At 41.1% G+C, this 19,836-nt stretch overlaps 1 long non-coding RNA gene across 3 annotated transcripts in view; it reads right to left on the minus strand.

Moving 5' to 3' along the window:
* LOC121667220 overlaps window positions 1–19,836 on the minus strand; it is a 119,145-nt gene that overhangs the window by 49,818 nt on the left and 49,491 nt on the right. The window contains exon 3 of one of the 3 annotated variants that reach the window (XR_006016960.1): window positions 1,933–2,014. The exons of 1 other annotated variant lie outside the window; for it this stretch is intronic. This is a non-coding gene — a long non-coding RNA (uncharacterized LOC121667220). The remainder of the gene's footprint in view (window positions 1–1,932; window positions 2,015–19,836) is intronic. One more of the 3 variants, XR_006016958.1, reaches the window with a different exon arrangement.

Raw genomic sequence — 19,836 nt, forward strand, 5'->3', positions numbered from 1 at the left:
TTCTGACATAATGCAATAGACACACAGAAAAATTAAACAAATTATAAAAAAATTCCAGAAGAGATCTGCCAAAGCCTCTTTTTGTCTCATGTATAGGTTTGTATCAGGGCAAACAGGGATAATTTTTCTTCCAAACAAGAGCTTCAGCAGTTACAGAGGACACGTTCTGTGCTGTGGGTCATTTGCACCACTTTGATTCCCTTTCAGTCTCACATTTGGCTTATGGTTGTTTCTGGCTGCTTCCCACACACCACTTTCTCTGAGTAAAACAAACACCACAGCCATCACCTAAAGAGAGCTTGCTGATGAATTACCTACTAACAAATACGAATTTTAACAGATTTTAATTTTGGTAGATGATAGGTTAAAGATACCTCTTGTTTTGTCCTCAAACCATTTTTATATTACTTTCCTCCATACAAAGAGAGGTGAGAGAGGACGTGACTTATGTAAGTCAGACACACATCCAAAATGAAGAATATTTAGTAATGAACAGCTGAGCCTCCGCAGTGGAAAAGAGATTTCAGAAGAGAGTGAGACCTTATTTATTACAGCCATACTTTCTCCTTCTCAGGAAAGGGAGAGAGGGGGCCAGGAAACAAAGAGCAATACTTCCTGTAATAAAACATTTAAAGGAATGGGAGATAAAAAGTGTATAGACGTAAAGCAGTTGCAAAACCAGAATCTTATGACACTACTGTAGCTTGATGAGGGTGATGGTAACACTGAGGTTTATCAATATTTTTGGCACCATGTTCTGTGGGGCAGACAAGTGATGAGGAACAAAGCGAAGGCTATTCTTTCAAATAAGAAGTAGCAAAGTGCAGTGGAATGAAATAAGTATTTACTGTAAACTCGGGGGATTAAAAGATGTTTGAACTATTTAGAAATCAAGCACTGGGCTTATACCCTTTCACTGGCTCTCTGCTGGACTGAAGAAACTCACAGGTGCTGCTGCAAGCAATTGGTTGTGTGAGGAAGAGTATTCCTTGGCAACATTTCTCAGCAGTCCTCTATCAGCACAGAAATGGAGAGGTGCAGGCGCAATACTTACATCTCACTGACATGGCTTCCTCTCATCTCTCCTCTTCATTAAGTGCAATACAAAAATGGCCTTTAATGGCCTGAGGCACACTTTCTTAAGATTCATCTACATTTGTAACATGAGCAATAGCCTCTTCTGACCGGCAAGGATGATTATAACACTTTAGACAAGAATCTTCCTCATCTGAGAGAATGCAGAAAACATAGACCTCCACAGCAGGATCAAGGGAAGACATGTGGAGGAAAGGCTCAGAGCACTTCTGAACTTCTAACACAACCCAAACATATATGGCCCAGGTAACTACTAACTCCAAATTCCTGTATCTGTTTTTTTGTTACCTGTCCCAGTCAGCAGCACACTACACTCCCTCCCTCCCCCCCAATAAAAGGAAGTCTGGATGCATAAACAAGGCAGGCACTGCAATCTGCTCCAAGTCCCTGGTAGACCATCAGAATTTGTTTAGGCACAGATGAATGACTTAGACAATGCTCACATTAAATTTGCCCTTTATAGACTGCTGTCTATAGAGCAGTAAGCTATTTTTACTCTGCTACTATTCTGTGTTGCTAACACAATTGTTTAAAATCAAGAGTCCTAAAAATAGAAAGATGTATATAAAAATAATTATTTCTCTGTGAATAACAACTAAGCGATGTATTTTCCTTCTAGGGGCCAACCTCCACGGTAGGAGATTCATTTATTTCATATCTTTTTATTCAGTTATGAGACTTGTGGTACAGATCTGTGAAGCAACAACTCCAATGCTTTTTAACAGATTTTTAATCTATTATAGATTCTTATAAACATCATATTCAGAATCTACCCCCTGAAGTTTCTCCTACAAGCAACTGTAACCTTACAATCAGCAATGTTTCACGGTTTTTTACCTTAAAATGTTTCCATGCTACACCATTTCTGTAATGTCACTTTGGAGTCTTGTTAGGACTGTCAAGGGAAGAAACACCAACACTGAAAACCAGAACAGAATATAAGTGATTATGTCTTTAACATACTAACTCAAAAGAGCAAACAATGCCTGTTGTTTAAAGGCACACTCCACAGCAGAGAAATAGTCACCAGAAATTAGGTGTCTGACCTGAACACCTTCCTAAAGCCTTTCAAGAATGTCTGCCAATAAAACAGAGGAAAATAAACAGTCCTAAAATGCTACATTTTTTTCTGTTCTTGTACACACATTCATTTTCTGTATTCCTCATTATATTGCTTGTATTAATCATAATTTTTCCTTCACAGTTGTCTAGAATTCTTTTTACTTTTCATTACTCTTTCTTTCACCTGCCCTTTTCTTTCTTTAAAAAAATTCCTCTCATGTATTCCTTAGCATATTCATGGTGTAGTGGTTTGGTCCAAAATACTCATTACTGTTTACCTTCTGTAAGATAAGAATTAGGAGAAACGCAAAGCAGGCACCAAACTTGAAAGAATATAAAGAGTTTATTAACAGACCTAAAAGAAGAAAAAAAAATAATACCACACCTTCAGAACACTTCTCCTCCCCCCACCTTTCTCCCTTCTCCCACTGACGATGTAAAAAGGGAAGCCTTGAGATGTTCAGTCTGTTTACCACTTCCATAATAATCTTGTTCAGTCCATTTAGGAAGAGGAGACTCTTGTCCATGCTATGAAAACATTATCACAACGAGCCAGCCACCCGGGTTGGTTCTCTGCTCACATGTGAGTCCCTTCCCACGACTTGCAGCTTTTCCTACAACTGCTTTCAAGGGTCCACTCTTGAATTACTGGGGTACAATTTTAAGGTTGAGTGTTACAGAGGGGATACTGTAACAAAATGCACCAAACCAGGAGGCCCATGGAAAAGAAATATATATCGACAGATTCTTGCTAGATGTTTCAGAGTTGTTTATTTCTCCAGCCGCATGGCCGGAGCTCTGCTGAGGAACTGCTGCAGTCACGGGACCCGAGGGTCCTTGCCCGTGCAGGGAAACACAAACCAACCAATGGGGAATGAGGCTGACCAGGGGCAGGGAAACCCTGTGTCTCCCCACCAGGGCCCCTCTCCCAGGGCTACATGGCAGGGGGAGGAGACCCCAACATTTCACCCATTTATTTTTAACAAAAGAGACGTAAAACTTAACATTGAAAACAATAAGGACAGTTTCAAAACAAAACAAACCACCCTCCTGAGTCTTTAAAAGTCCAAACAGATTCTCTGGAATATCTTAAGGCTGACAGAAGGGAGACAGGACTCTCTGGGCATGCTTTGTGGGGAAACTGAGGCAGGAGAGGGTTTAATTTCTTCCCTCCCCCTTTTCATCCCCCCCTTGGCATCGGAGAGGAATTGTAGGGAAAGGGAGTTGTATAGGGAAGCCATGGGGTGAAAAACAGATCAGGAATAAACTGGGGATGGGGTAAACTTAGGAAAGGGTTCATATTGGGTATAGGCGAAAAGGGGAAAGTAGGTTGTGGGTAAGAAGCTGCTGGGATGGATATTGTTTATAATTTTGTGCATAACAGCTGCCTTTGACTGGAATACCTCCAGGCCCAGTAACATTCGCTGTTTGTAAACCCTTCTTTCCTTGTACTATATCAAATTGTACAACTTCCCCATCTCCTACACTTTGTAGGTAATTTTTAGGGTTATTCCTTTTAATGGCAGTTCTATGGATGAATAAATCTTCCCCTGTATCATCTCGTGTTATAAATCCATAGTTGTTTTTACATTGTACCTTTTCACAGTTCCTGTGACTTTCGTGGCTACAACTTCTGTCACGTGCTTGCGTGTTTGTCATGGCTGCTGGTCCCACGTGGCCGCTGCCTCGCTGACTCTGACATCTCGGCCAGGCCCTCGCGTTGCGGCTGCTCCACGCCCTCTGAGCAGTGCTGCTCCAGTGTGTGTCTGGGCTCTGCGTGGCCCCGCGTCACCATCGCTGCCGGCCCCGCGCCCTGCGAACAGTTCCGCTCCGCAAACTCCACGCTGCTTTGAGTGCGGCCCCGTTTCGGCTCAGCGCTCCGCTGCGCAGCTTCTCATGTCGTTGTGGGAACCGCCGCTTCTCGCTCTACGGGGCTCTCCAAGCCATGTGCTCAGAGCAGCCTGCCACACTGACCCCCGGTTCCTGGCTGCTCGTGGCCCACAGCACCTGCGGCGCCTGCAGCATCGCGCCCTCACTCGCAGTCACGTGGCAGGGGACCCCGAGACAGAGATGGCGTCCGATGAGCACGTGCTCCCGAGGGGGCCGGGCGCATCCAGCTCAGGCACCTCCGCTGGCACGGCTGCAGTCACACGCTCCTGGGATGGCGGCCGCGTGGCCTCAGCCGCGAGACTATGGCCATCCTTTGCTTTAGGGGTAATGGGACCATATAAATGCTCCTGAATAGCTTCACTGACCACGAGGGATCCACGCAAGAGTTCAATCACTAATGCATGTTCTGTTTGATCCTTCATCTCCAACAAGCTCTCGTGCCAAAAACTCTTGTGATAAGCTCCAGGATTTTCAGGAGGATTAATATCAAAAAGTAAGTCTCGAGAAATATAGAAGAAATTTTTGAAAAGCCAGTTAAAAAAATGTTCTAGATCTCCCAGAACAAACACTTTCTTGTTTTGCTGTTCAAGGATTCCTTTAACTTCTAGATACATTTATTTCTGTGGCTCAGAGAGCCACATTTCCCATGATTCTTCCATAGTCCAGAGAAAATATCCAAAACAAGGCGAGGAGAGATCTAGAGTGGTTTTTACTCACAAATTTCCTGTCCTTAGGGATTGGTGTCTTGCCGGCAATTCTCCACCATTTGTTACAGCGGGGATACTGTAACACAATGCACCAAACCAGGAGGCCCATGGAAAAGAAATATATATCGACAGATTCTTGCTAGATGTTTCAGAGATGTTTATTTCTCCAGCTGCATGGCTGGATCTCTGCCGAGGAACTGCTGCAGTCACGGGACCCGAGGGTCCTTGCCCGTGCAGGGAAACACAAACCAACCAATGGGGAACGAGGCTGACCAGGGGCAGGGAAACCCTGTGTCTCCCCACCAGGGCCCCTCTCCCAGGGCTACATGGTGGGGGGAGGAGACCCCAACAGTTGAGCCATTCAGAAACAAAAGTTCTCTTCACCCATCTCTGGGAGCATTTCATCTCTAACAACATAGGCCCTTCTCCTTCCCTGGGAGCAAAGGGTCTTCCTCATCTTCATCTCTAGGACTATCTCTGGGAGCTTCTCTAGGAACTGACGTTTTCTCCTTTTCCATTTGGAGCAAAAGTCCTCATCGCTTCCATCTCTCCCTGTTCAAACTTCTCATGAAATTACAGCTGCGTCAGCATCTGCCTATCTCAGCACAGGTGCTTTTGCTCACAAGTACAAGTTGAACACTCCACCCCCCATGCCTTCATGAAATTACAACGGGTACTCTGATATATCATAGCTTTACAACAGAATTTCAGCTTTAAGCATCTCCTCTCTCTCTCTTCCCTCAGGTTTTCAGCTCTTCACAGCACTAAAAGGGTTAATCTCACCTAGGCCTTGCAGCTGGAATGAAGCTTATCACTGCTGGTCACATGATCTTTGCCGGACAGCAGTGGGCAGCTTTCGGCTGAATCTTGGCCGCACTGGAGAGGGGGAGCCACCCATCTGCATGTAGCAGGGCTGTGGGGGGGTTCTGTGGGTGGAACAGGGCCCATTGGCTCCAGGATGGCCGTGGCCTGGCCCGGCCTGGCCCAAGCAGGGCCTAGGCTGGGCCCGCTGGCCCCCGCACGGGCCCGCAGCCACCTGTCCCAGCACCGGAAAAGAGACAGAACTGGGGGGGGGGGGGGGGGGGGTGTCTATTCTTAAGTGCGGATCACAGAGGCGGTCACAATTTTAAGTGGCTTAAAGAATTGTCCATATTCAAACTGGCCAGCTGATAGGTTCTGTTAGGTCATAGAGGAAGCTGTAAGCACCCCTTTGCAAGAACATCACTTCCGGGACTATGCTTGCTAACCCATGATACATGGCAATATCCTCTCTCCTAGGACCTGCTTTGCTTTTCAGCCCCATTTCATTCCTCTCTAATGACCTTGCCTTAGGTTATTGACAAGGGAATCATCAGGTCACACCCTACTTGCCTGCAGAGAAAAGAAATGGGGTGAAGGGAGTGATGTGACCACTAGATGAATGCATAAAAGCCATTCTGGCTGCTCATTTGTCACACAGGCCAGCTGCCTATCCACTTTCCTATGCTGCCGTGTTGCCCTTTTCATGTTTCTCTCTCACACATAACTACTATGTTTCCAGATGGACTTTTATCCCTAAACTCTGTTACAGGGCAGGCACCAGACACCTTTTGATGTCACAGGTGTAACAGGAGCCGGTGAAAGCAGGCTTTTGCTAAGACAAGAAGTCCCTCCTGCAGAACTTGTACTCAATCCCATGAAGGTGACAGATGTTTAGTAAGGATTTCCCTTCATTATTGCACATAGCCAGGCTTCCAGAAATTGCCCGGTGCTATGAGAAGGGGGAAACTGATAAAATATCTGGGAAGGGAAAGAAAAAAAAAAAAGAAAGAAAGAAAGATAAACCATTAATACATGAAATAGAAATTGGAAAGAGCTGAGTCCATTTGAAATGGACTTGAAATTTTCTTAGGAGAAAGCCTATCAAGTAGAGCCTGCCACTTCTACACTCCTTTTTCCTTTTAGCCCAGGTGATGGCTCTTATGCAAAAGAAATGACAAATGATTGGTTTAGAGATGGAGCAAGAACAGAGAGAGAGAGAGAGAGAGAGAGAGAGTGATCCTAAATGGAGAAAATGTGGTCATGGAAAAATGACTACACAAGAACATATACTCACTCTAAATATTTGCAATTCTCGGAAACTTTCATTGAGTATATAAAATCAACATTGTTAGACATTCAGTAGCTCTGTCTTCCTTCTTATTGCACTGAGATCAAAAGGCAGACTGTGTTAGTCATCGGAGATAGAATTTCTCATACCTTTCTAGTTAGTTAATTAACCAGAGTGCACTTAATTCATTTTCACTGTGGTCTTAATTTGAAAATATGCCAATGCTCTGCTTTAGTGAGTATTTCCTCATTTTACAAATCTCATTCAGCACACAGGGACAATTCTCATTTCCAGTGAAGTAAAACCTCACATTAATCTTTATCTGGATTCAGAACTGAAGTTCTGCCATGATGTGATCTGTTTAACTAAGAGAGGCAAGGGCTTTTTTAAAAAAACTCCTACGGTCATACTTGAGGTGGGCAGACCACTTCTGAACAGTTTTTCTTTAGGAGAAAATTGTACTTAGCCTTGGCCTAATAGCAGTGAAAGAAGAAAAAATGCAGCAGCTCTTCCCTGCATTCCAGTACATCTGAGATTACCTTTGCCAGCTATATTTCAACTGCATATGGTTATGGCAAAGTTTGCAATGGGGAATCTAGTTTGTCCCCTTTCCTGAGTAGGTAGCTGAGCCACAGTCCGGCAATATCTACCAGGAATGCTGGAAACCCCAATGTTGGCAGTTGAGATTATATTTACAGAGTACTTTTTGTACCAGCACAGTTTCACTAGTAAAACACTGATGCACACAGTGCATCTGTGCACTGATGCACACAGATTCAGGCTGACCAAGGATAACTGAAGCCTCTAAGCAACTTTACTTGCTACTTAAACCAAATAAAATTATGTCACAGGACTTAAACCAAATAAAATTACGTGACAGGACATATCAGAGGTAAATAATTGTTTAAGATACCTGGACCCTAATAGACACAGCAGGACCTCACTCTTTAACTGGCTTATAAACGTATCCTCAAAACCTCAGCAAAATAAGAACAGATGCATACAGCAGTTGTAGCACAGAAAAGACTGTAGTAAAAGAAATGGGGGAAAACAGAGATGGGATGGAAATGTTCGTGCTTCAGCATGACACTTCATGAGTGGGTCCACTTTCCAAAACAAGATAGTAGAAATTGGTGTAACATGCACAGGTCTGAGCTACTGACAAGGTCCTGGCCCATCCTGACAAAAAAATCAGAATTGGGAAGAAACATATGGTCAGAATACCAGCAAAGGAATAGTCTTTTTATTGCAATTGTGAACTGTAGGCATGTAAGCCTTAGTATAATTCATTTATAGGCCAGTAGCTAAGAGAGAGATCACATTTGTAATTTAGATGTTAAAGTGCATGGATGTTTTTCACCCTCCTAAGTGGTGCTTTGAATGTCTTCAATATTTCAAGTTCTCTCTTCAAAATTACATCAGACATCTGGGATAGCTGACTGTTCTTGCTAATTAATTCTTATGTTTAGTGCTCTGCTGTTGTCACCATTTGTTCATGGACTTTTCATTATCATAATATTTGTTTATCTGACTAAAAGCAAACAATAACATTTTGAAGTACAGTACACTAAACGCAGCTTCCAGTGCAGGCAGAAAAGCATACATGAAAGTCTCTTTAGCAAAACGTGTGCCTGCCAAACCACATGCAGTGATGCCTCTAAATGAGTAAATTTAAGTAATTAACACAAAGCTAAGCCAAAGAAATACAACAGAAATGAGCTGCCAGGCGCCAATTACCTGTATAGCTAAAAATGGGGACTAGAATTCACAAAGGCTTCTATATCAAAGTCATGGGGTTTGTTCAGGACTTTCTTTTTTTTAATCAAAAGCCCCTCAGCTCTGTCTTATGGCCAATACTTCCTTCTGATAAAGCAAGACTGGTGACAAATGCAGAAACAGATAAAGTGGTTTCAGTGGAGCCAAACACCTGCAAACTCACAAGCCACAATTTGAAGCCAAATCTAACTCTTGCAATAGGGCTTAATACTTAGAAAGTGTTGTGCATTCTTCATAATTATAGCACAATAGAAGTTTAAAGAACATTCCTCACCATTCATGGAAATATGGGACCCAGGAGAGCCTTCCTGCAATGTGCAGATATAAAATCTATCAGTAGTGTAGCAAAATGCATGGTCTTTGTGGTATCTGCTGTGGTGACATGTGCTCCAGGCCATTCCTGCAGAACTGCACGAGAACTTCAGCAGTCTCCTCTGACACAGTGTAGCACGCACTCAGCCATCACAGGCTGGGCTCATCAAGTAACATCAAGACAAAATAATAAAATATTCCCAGTTTGTTTTATACTGCATATAGCTGGACTATACTGGTTCCTAAATTCAGGAATCCCCCACCCACCTTTCTTTAAAGTGATTTCACCTAAGCACTAACACCCTGATCCTACTAAGAATGTTCCTGAAATGCTGTCTAATTGGAGAGACTGAAAAAACAAGTTCCCTTGATGTTTCCCATGACATTCACAGAGAAATCTCAACATCTCTTTCTAAGACCAGCAACCTCCTCAAAAATGAAGAAAAATGAATAAAACTGCTGGCTAGCTTCTCCACTGTGTTTAAATACCCATACTTAGGAAGGCAAAGCTTAAATAATCCTGTTGCGTTTAAATTTAAGGGGTTTTCAAGTAACTTAGGTCAAAGTGCTCTCCTTGCTTTATTAAATAAGGACTCTCCATCAGACTTCAAAACCCTTCTTCTCTATTCTTCCTTCAAATTTACAAATATGAGTTGTATAATCACATAGGCAGAGGAATCCTCCTTATCTGATTCATTCACATTAGAACGGAGGAAATATGACTGGAAAAGTCAAAACAAATTTAGCTTGCTTTTTGATTGCATTTACAAAATAAGTAAAATTATTCCTCAGCTTGCTGACTTATCATCAAATCCTAAGAGCTCTCCTAGGAGAAATACACATGGAAACCTGGTTCTCCTCTTATTTACCCTACTTTTACATTGATGTAATTCCACTGACCTTGAACAAGTTACTTTAGACTTATGTCAACAAAAATGATTCGAGACAGAAGACTGTTGGGCTGAAACCATTATTCACATACTCAAATTCAACCATGGGCAAGTTTTACAGTCTCTTTCTCCTCTGTAAAACTCAGAAAAATCACTGATAGTCAATCAGTCCCATGAGATTTATGAAGACATCTCTGATACCACATTAGAAGTCTAGAGATATACACACAGACAGGTATGAATGAGCAAAACCCCCCAGGAATTACAATTCAACTTACATGTGAACCAGCAGAATTACAAACTCTACCTAAGCAGTGAGATAAGGAGTAAGATTCTTCCCTTACTCCCTTAATGCAAGGGAGAACAGATAGGATCTTCGCAATGAAGAATTAAATGTAAAAATTAAATTGCTAACACATTTCCCTGTAATTATATTAATTTATTTGCAATTATTCACTGCAATAACACTGATCTCAATTAATTCATTTGGTACTAATGCTGCTATGAGAAACACTTACAAAAGAGATCCCCAGTAATTCAGAAGTAGTTAAATGCACCATTAAACCAAAATGTGATCAGTTCATTTCTTTTGTTATTTCCAGGATCTACTGAAAAACTATTTCCTTTCAGTCAGTTTTCTGAGACACTCATCAGCCCCGTAGTTTCTATGTCAGGGCGTGCCTCTCATTTAACCTTATTCCTCATTCAATTTTCATCCAGATGTGTTAGTATTAAACCATAAATAAATGGCAAATGAACATTGCTTTGGCTACACAAAAGAACAATCATTAAAGAAACCTCTCATAAGGTATGAATCAGAGACAGGAAGCCTTTACTATTTTTCACTCAAACTTCCCCGGCTGAGGAACTGCCTGCAGGAGCATGCTCCACTTATATTTATGTCTGGCCTTATTTTTTCATTCTCAAACCATTTTTACCAATTTCTCAGTAGCTTTTCTAAAATATACCCAGGCACACCCAGGCAATAGACAGTCTTCTATTGACTGGTATAGTATAATCTTATATAAGTCTGTTCTCAGTCTAAAATGTAATCCAGCATAAGGAAGCATGAAAACAAGAAGGAAATGAAGGCAAAGAAACAGGCATTCTGATGTGAAAAACATGTCTAATTAATAAAGTAAGATATGCAGAGAATTTAAATTGTTTATCCTAGTGACCTCTGCAGAAGATAGAGCAATGAGACTGGCAAGTTTATGTTTAGCATGCAGAGATGCACATTAATTTTCACTGCTTCTTTTCAACAGCTCAAAGCAATTTTCCATAACCTACATCCCTGCATAGCCATCTAATGCTTCTGAAAATGAATGAGAAGGTGTAAACCATAACAGAATCAGTTCTTTGCTATTAATATTCCATACACTGCTTCTGTTTCCTCTTATCCTTCTCCCTTATTTAATTTGCTTCATTGTGTGTTCTGTTTCTTGAAGGAGTCAGAGAAGTCCTTGTGTCCTTAAACTGAGAATAATTACCTTTTAACTAACAGAAGTTGCTGGCCTCAGCACTGTGATAACCTGGTTGAATACAGGGTACATTATACAGTTAAGATTAGTTGTTTTGTGGATTCCAAATCTCTGCAACACAGAATTTTTATGTCTTATCCTCAGGTCTGGAGTCTTTAAGTATTTAAGACTGTTATAAATCGGGATTGGTTCACTGATTCCACTTCTTCTGCGCAGGTCTATACAACCAGATGCAATGTTTGCTTGCTGAAAATGGAGGAAGGGAGGGAGAGAGGGAGGGAGGAAAGGAGGCAGGAAGGAAAAAAGCAGGAAGGCAGGCAGGATGGAAGACATTTCCATGTCCTATTTTACTATTTAAGATAGTAATGCCTCTGCTGAAGTCACTTGAGCTCTGCTGCTGTGAGATTCAAATACAGAGAGAACTGGACAGGGTTCATATCAGAATTAAACCCGGATCAAATGTAGGAGTCCCACACTTCTAAAGAAAACCATTACATGGCAGAACATAACCACATGTTCAAAACCCAAGGGATGCATTTTTCAGAAGCCAATATCCAAAGAAATCACCATGTGCAAATTTCTGCCATCTCAAATCTGAGTCCAAAGAAAATAGCAAACAGCAGATGCTGCTACTGGCACAAGTACATCACAAGCTATGGCTTGCCCTCCAGATTTGGGGTGTTCATGATGTCCTTGAACACTGCTCTAGAAAAGGAGTACAAAAGAGAAGAGGGACCCAAACAGAAGAATAACTCTAAAATCAATAGCACATAAAATCATTTTTACAGAAAAAATAGCATGCGTTAAATCACGTAATACCTTGGTCCCTGGCCATGATGATCTAGGCGCTTATTGATTTCTGTGGAGTTTATGCTGACATATCATTAGCTAAAAGCCTGGTCAAGAATTCAGAAAGAATGATAAAAGTGTTAGATTTATCCTGACTGTGGCATTACTAGCACCAACACCTTGTGATTTATACTAGTGTGAGAGGGAAAAACCCTGTAATACAGACACAGAACAACTGAGCAGCTAAAGATCATGAGAACAGCAGGTTTTCTTTACTATGAAGGTAACACTCAGAAAAACAAAAACATATGTTATTTTAGATGAACTTTCCTAACTTTCATTTGAACAGAGGCACGGATAAATGACAGAAAATAAAAGCTTAAGGTGGCACAGGAAAAAAGAGAACTGACTCAATAAAAACCAAAATTAATGCCAGGAATAATTTCCTGTCTCTGAGATCTGGTTAGTCTTGGCCTAGCACTCAAAAAAAAAACTGTATAAAGCTCATGGATGTAATGTTGAGAACAATCTTGTCTCATCAGAAAGATAATATCTGCATTATCTACAATTCTATAATCTAGGATTAGAAAAAGAAAGCAATGTCTCAGTAGTACTGAGCAAAAAAAATTTTGGCACAGCATACTTCTTGTTAGAGCCAAATTAATAATAAGATGCCTTCAAAGAAATAAGCTCAAAAAATAAGAGAGAAGAGTGCCTAGTCTTAATCAAAACCCTCTATAGTACCAAAATAAACACAAACTGACTCCCAAGGAGGTCCTGTTCCAGCTAATATCTACCTCACCCACACAACACAGAATAGCCCCAAAACATGTACCCATGTAAAGCCTCAGGAATGATCAAGAATGACTGAGTTCACACATCTTATTTTTATTTATGTTCCTATTTCCTCCCAGATTGCAAAATTTAGCACACAGCTATCAACTAGTATATCAGAGAAAGGGAAAAAAAAAAAGAAAACAAAAATAGCAGGCACCTGTAAAAAAAAAGAAAAAATAATGTTTAATGTACAAATATTTCATCTTTGACAGGTAGTACAAAGAAACAATGCAGCTAAAAAAGCAGCAAAAGCAAACATTTTTGCTTCTCTAGTATTCATTCAAAAGAGGAAAGAAGGTTTGTAAATTCAGATAGAACAAAAAAAGAGTGCTACAAACACAGTGGTATGTTGGGTAAATTAATCAGGGTAGCTACTTCTTTTAAAATGTCCTTCTTAAAGGTGCTTAAATCAAAAAGCAAATAAGCCATCTGGTCTTTTGAAGTTTATTGCAGCAGCTTATCAGGAAGGAGGAAAAAATACGTGGAAGAAGAAAGGAATATTTAGAGTAAAAGACCAGCACTCTCAATAAATAAATATTTTATTTTAATAGAGAGATGCATAGTCCTGCTTCAGTTTTGAAATCTAATTTCAGTTTTGAGACATTATGTGAAAAATTTTTTTTAACCTTGATATCAGTTTCTGCTGATACTTGTACCAGTGTATTCGCTAAAAACTCTTTGAACTCTGTTTCTACCAAATACACAGTATTTGCTAGGTGTATGTCAAGCATATTGGACACTGCCATCTCTCTTAATAGAAATCTGCAGGTATTCCAAGCAATGCAGTCAACAGAAGCCCTCTTTAACAATGCTGATGCTGCAAAACAAATAGTAGCCCAAAAGATGAAAATCTCACTCTCCCTTTCTGATAAGAACCTCTGAAAAGGTGGATCCTCCAAGCTATCCCTCTTCTGCACACCAAGCAACGGTGACAGTGGGGTTCTTACACACAGCAGTGAACAACGTTCACTATCTTTTTGGGGTTTAAATAGGTTGAAAATAAATATCGGGATAAATATAGTATTGGGATTAAAAATTGTTAGCTGAAGCATCCCAAAACAAACATTGGATTTTTCCAGTCTTGCAATTTTAAAAAAGGAAAAAAAAATAGCAATAAATTATTGTTACTTAGACACACTAAACAAATATGGTTACTGAAAACAGTAAGGGAAAGGATGTATAATAAATAGCTCTAAGGCCTGCTAAGCAAGTGCTTTCATTGTGATATTGTTGTTGCTTCATAAGTATACTGGGTAAATATTTAAACCAAAAAGATAAAAGATAATAATAATAATTATAATTGTTATATGAGAAGGTCAACATCCATTTTTATGCAAAAAGCCAAGAAATAAGGTTGAACTTTTGAATCTGGGAGAGATTTCTAGGAAGGCTAACACACCAGTTAGGTCAGTTTTAAGAGAGAGATCATATTGTATCCAGATAGTAATGGCTTTAACTGACAGTAATTTAAAAAGTATGTGGAAAGCAATGTATGTATCTATAATAAAAAATAATTTTATGCATTATCTGCATAATACGTGGATTGTGACATTCATAGAATCATAGAATGTTAAGGGATTGGAATGGACCTTAAAGATCATCTAGTTCCAATTTCCCCTGCCATGGCCAGGGATACCTCCCACTAGACAAGCTTCATTTTCCCTCCTATCTCTTCTGAAAAATGTAGGAATATTTCTTCACCAGATCCAAGGTACTTCTACAGATAATGTGGACCAACTTTCAAACAAACGATCTCCTACATGGAAATAGTTTTTTCTTACGATAGTTCTGCCATTGTCTGCACTTTAAAGAATGCTGGTTTTCTTCTGATTCTTTGTTTCACTTTTTCATTAATCATCTGATGTAGGATCTCCTTTTCAGTAAGTGCTAAGTGAAAGTTATTCCAACAGTACATAAGATGCTGGGAGAAGTTCAGAGAACAATCTACATGCTCAGCTGCTAGAGAAAGATGCCAGAGGAAGGATCACCAAAATTTAAATCTTTGGAGAGTCTTCCAATGCAGCTTGGAGCAGAAACTTGGCAGCAGCTTTGCTATTTTCTGTTTAATATATGGAGAGTATTGACAGTCATGGTGTCTATTAAGCTGTATTATTAAAGTGTATGTGGTGCTCTGCAAAATCACAGGATGAGAAACATTCCCTGGTTCCAATTATCTATCTTATTTAGCAGGCAATAGCTCACATAAGAGAAACGTCTGGTGACAAAGAGGTGAGAGGAAGACTTACTGCTTGTCCTTGCTGGAGCAAAGAGATAAAGGCAAAGATTGAAAGTGAGCATGGGGTAAGATAACATTAGATGCTGACAAGAACTAAGTCATAGAGCACTTTGAAACAATAGGTTTTACAGCTGCAGTCCTGAGGCAAGGAAGAGGAAATGGAGGAGTGATCAGGCAAATCAAGAAGTGAGGAGTCTGAAAAGTGTCTTTTTCTTTCTGAAGTAGGAAAGCAGGAAGGAAAATGAGAGGCATTGAAGGAAAGGTATAGCTATCAGGGAGATGGAGAGATCAAAAGGAGAGCTGATCAGCAAAAGAGATGGAAGCAGAATTTTACAGTGAAATAGGTGTCTTGATTTTCCCTAAAATACCTCTAAATGCATGGCAAGGTCATGCCAGAAACCCTAAGATGCAGATGAAACCACTTAATCCATAATTCAAAAAAAATTAGTTTGCCCAATGAAAAGATACTGAACTGAAAAAAAGTAGGGAAAGTCTTTGGGGTAAAAGCAGGAAACCACATCTACTCATTATCATGGGAAGCATTTATGGATAACCTATTTTTGCTCAAGATTTTTCAGACAGAAACATGTCTGAAACACATTTGCCATTTAAAGCTTCCACCATAAGTTCAATCCATGGGAAACTACCTACACGAACAGTAAGCCCTTACTTTGTTTCACAGTGAATATATGCAAAGTGGACATGTCTAGACTTTTCAAACATATAGCTGCCTAGCTGTAACTTCTGAACAGTAGGAATCTCAGAAAAATACAGGCCTTCCTGTCAGTCTCCCAAGACAGAATCATGAGACAGAAAGAGAAATACATGTCTAGGGAGCTCCAGACATCTTGTAGTCTTCTTAATGTCAGATTTATCATTTGTATAGATATTGCTGCTATGTATCTTCAGTGTGTTTTCCAAAGCTTTCCTGCCTATACACAGACTCAATTTATCACTGGACAAATGTTCCATAATATTTTTGGCAAATTTTAAATACCTAGAACAAGTACCCAGTGACCCTGGAAATTCAGAAGGCAGCACAGGTTTTGGATTGACAAGATTGAAATAGGACTTCATTTTGACAGTCACCATTTTCTTTCTTACTAATTGGAGAGTGGAAGAGTTACAGACATTGCTGATTTTCTGTGGAAGGAGGTTCCTGAACAAAAACACACTGGAAATATTTTCATTGGCAAAGTATAAGCACATGCCAAAAAATGGTTTTACATAGACACATAGACACAGAAGGAGACTTCAAAACACATTTCCATGGCCCATGAGAAATCTAAATCCAGCATGTCGTTAAAGAATAGATGAAGAGTTATTTACACGCAAACTTTAAAATATACTAACATAGACTAAGAGCAGCAAAGTAGAGCAGAAAGACACAAGTATTACAATCAAACAGAAAATCAAATTGTAAAGAAATGTACTTTAGAGCAACTAAGATATAAAAGTCCAGAACATGTGAGATCTGAAAATTATTAGGAAATGTCCTTGCTCAATGCAGGGTGTTTGAATTAGATGACCTTTAATGATTCCTTCCAACACAAAATATTCTATGATTTTAAAATCATCTAGTTATAATACTGTAGAAAAAACTAACAATGTAATGTACTTGTTTAATAGTACAAAAATGCATCTTTAAATTACCTTCACAGTAAATTTGAGAGAGAATATGTTTTAACTCCTCCAACTCTGTGTCCCCCATGGCATAGAAAATTCTATTAAGAGGAAAGAGGAAAATGGTATATATAATATAGAAATCAATGTTGGACCACAGGTAAAGGACAATCCCAGTGATCTCATAATTTTAACCAGAGAGATCAGTTCTTTGATGAGTGCACCCTCCTGACCACTTTCCATTTCACTTTGCACAATGAACAGAGAAACCTAGAGAGCAGTTTTGTACTGTGTAGCTCTTGACCTCGATCATCTTCAGTATCCTATTCACAAATGCCACCTTCAGCTTCCAACTTCACTCTTGCACACATACCATCCATTCCCTTAAAGCAAATACACATTTTGCAAGCACATGAAAATTACTGTTTCCACATTAATGTGAATGATACTTGTCCTGGGGTGATGTTATGAAGCCACTTTATTCCTTAACCATCCGCTCAATGCCCAAGGACACCATGCCTTTAAGATGGACCTGGGGGGGCGGGGCAGGAGCCACAGGGCCAAGGGGGCAGTTGAACGGTTCAGCCCAATGGGGGCTGGGCAGGGCTCAGGAGGGAGAGCACCAAGAGCATTGTGCTGCTTTTTGGTTTCCTTTGTGTTCCAGCTCGCTGGGAAAAGGTTCTGGTGGGTTTTTTTCTTTTCTTTTTTCCCTTTCCTTCCCATTGCCTTACTGTCTCCCTTCCCTCTTCACAAATCCAGGGAGCCTGCGGGGTGGCCCCAGCTGGTCCGAGCCCGCGTGTCTGTTCCCTCTCCGGGAATTTGTTGTATTTTGAGGGTTCTTTTTATCCTGTTCTACCCTGGTTTGTGTGTTAATAAACATTTTGTTTTCCTTTTTCCCACTTTCACTTCTTGTGACCCATTTGTCTCATTGACAGAGGAAAAGGGAAGGAACACTCATTCTGGAGTGTTTCCTCCTGAAGTTTTGTCTCAAAAACTGAGACATAAATTTGGCACCCAACTTAAGGGGCATGTGAAAGTAGAAAAAAAAAAAAAAAAACAAACATTTTGGTTTGAATTACTTTTGTATTGAGGTACAGCAGTAAGACATCACCATGCTGTTTGATTTAATAATTTTTCTGTGGAACTTAACCATAAGTACGTGTCCACAGCTATGGGCAGTCGGGTCCCTGGCTTACACCTTTTATAAGTCAGGAATAAGAATCAGGACTGCCATTTTAATATGCCTGGTGCTAGTGATTTCTCGAAGTTTGATGGAAGTAATGGAAACCATCAAGAATGTGTATGTCATGTTGTTTTTCCATTCTGGCCTTGGTAGTTTCCTTTTGGAATGTATTAGCAATTACACCCAGTTTGTTAGGGGAAAAGCAGGGGATGATAATTCCCAGCCCTTCATCTTCTTCTTGCCCTTCAGATCCGGCACGTCACCTTTTGAAAGTGTTGAAAGTGTCCAGTTTCCCCTGGATGTCAAAGATACCACTTTCTTATTATGTTATCTAGCAGGGTTCCTCTATGTGGTCTCCAGCTTGTCTAAAATAAGGGCTGAAATTTCCAGAGGGGTTGCCCAGACACCTGCCCCAGTTGTGGAAAATCCTAAGTGGTGTGGGGTATGGGAGGACATAGGCCAGACCCTGAAGCAGTTTTCTGACCCAGCAGCCTAGAACTTCCCCCCTGAATGAATTCAGAATCCAGCTGAGGTGGGGAAGTATCTGAAGGAAAACTGCAATACCAACACTGATGAAAAGGAAAAGCTCGTTGCCATGTGCTGGATCCTGGCTAACGCTTACCACACGCTGTTAGATACTGTAGGGCAGACGATACAGCCAGAGGGTCAGGAGAATAAGCCAGCATACACCCCAATCACTCCAGCTGCAGCTAAAGCGGATGGGGAGCCTAAACCAATTGCCCCTATCCAGACAAAGAGACACAAAGCCAAATCCATTTGCCCAGTGGATGGTGATGGGCAGCCAGGACCTTCACAGCCAGCAGAGGAAGTGGAACCTGAAATCACCACTGAGTCCCTGTCCATAGAGAGCCTTTGTACCCTGAGGAAGGATTACACCTGACGGTCTGATGAAACTGTATTAAGTTGGATGGTCTGAATCTGGGATGCTGCAGGCAATGGTACAATTCTGGATGGCACCGAAGCGAGGCATTTGGGGTCCCTGTCACGTGATGTAAGTATCGACCAAGGGATGACAAGAGGCCCTGAAGCTCTCAGTCCCTGAACACGGCTCTTAAGAAGTGAGAAGGAAAGACATCTGTGCTGAGAAGATCTCTAGCTGCAGCTAAACCCCTGGAAAACCATGGAACAAGGGATTCAATGCCTGAGAGAACTGACAGTGATAGAGATCATATTCTCAGATGACCAAGCAATTAGGAGCCCTGACATGGTAAAATGTACACCAGTGATGTGGCTGAAACTTGCCCGACACACACCACCAGAATGCACCTCTGCTTTAGCAATGATGACGTGGAATGATGGGGATGAGACAGTGAGTTCTACGGGGAGGAGGCAGACACTGTGCACGGCCCAACACAAGCAAGAATTGCAGCTGTGGAAAAGAGTCTGTCAGAGACCATACAGAAGATGGAAGATAGGATGGAGAAGACTCATCAGAAACTCGGGAAGGAGGTGAAAGAGGGCCTTCTCCAAATTGCATCAATGCAGACCAGAGGCCCTGTTACCAGAAGCAGACGTCCCACAGCTAGGGAGAGAGGGTACACCTCAAGAGCTGAACTATGGATCTTCCTGTGTGACAGTGGGGAAGACATGAGGAGGTGGGATGGAAAACCAGCTTCTGTTCTGGCAGCACGGATGTGTGAACTGAAGAATGGTAATGCTCAGAGAGGGAGTTCCACCAGAAGGGAAATAGCTAGAGTTTTGAATAATAACCAGGACTAGAGGGGCCCCGCCTCTAGCCAGGCAGAGGTCAGGGAAAATCGCGTCTTTTGGACAGTGTGGGTCCGATGGCCTGGCACATCAGAATCACAAAAATACGAAGCCTTGGTTGACACGGGCGCGCAGTGC

This window comes from Corvus kubaryi, unplaced genomic scaffold (genome assembly GCF_017639235.1).
Source record: "Corvus kubaryi isolate FWS band 111438036 unplaced genomic scaffold, C.kubaryi_AGA036_p1.0 37357, whole genome shotgun sequence".
NCBI classification, from domain to species: Eukaryota; Metazoa; Chordata; class Aves; order Passeriformes; family Corvidae; genus Corvus; species Corvus kubaryi.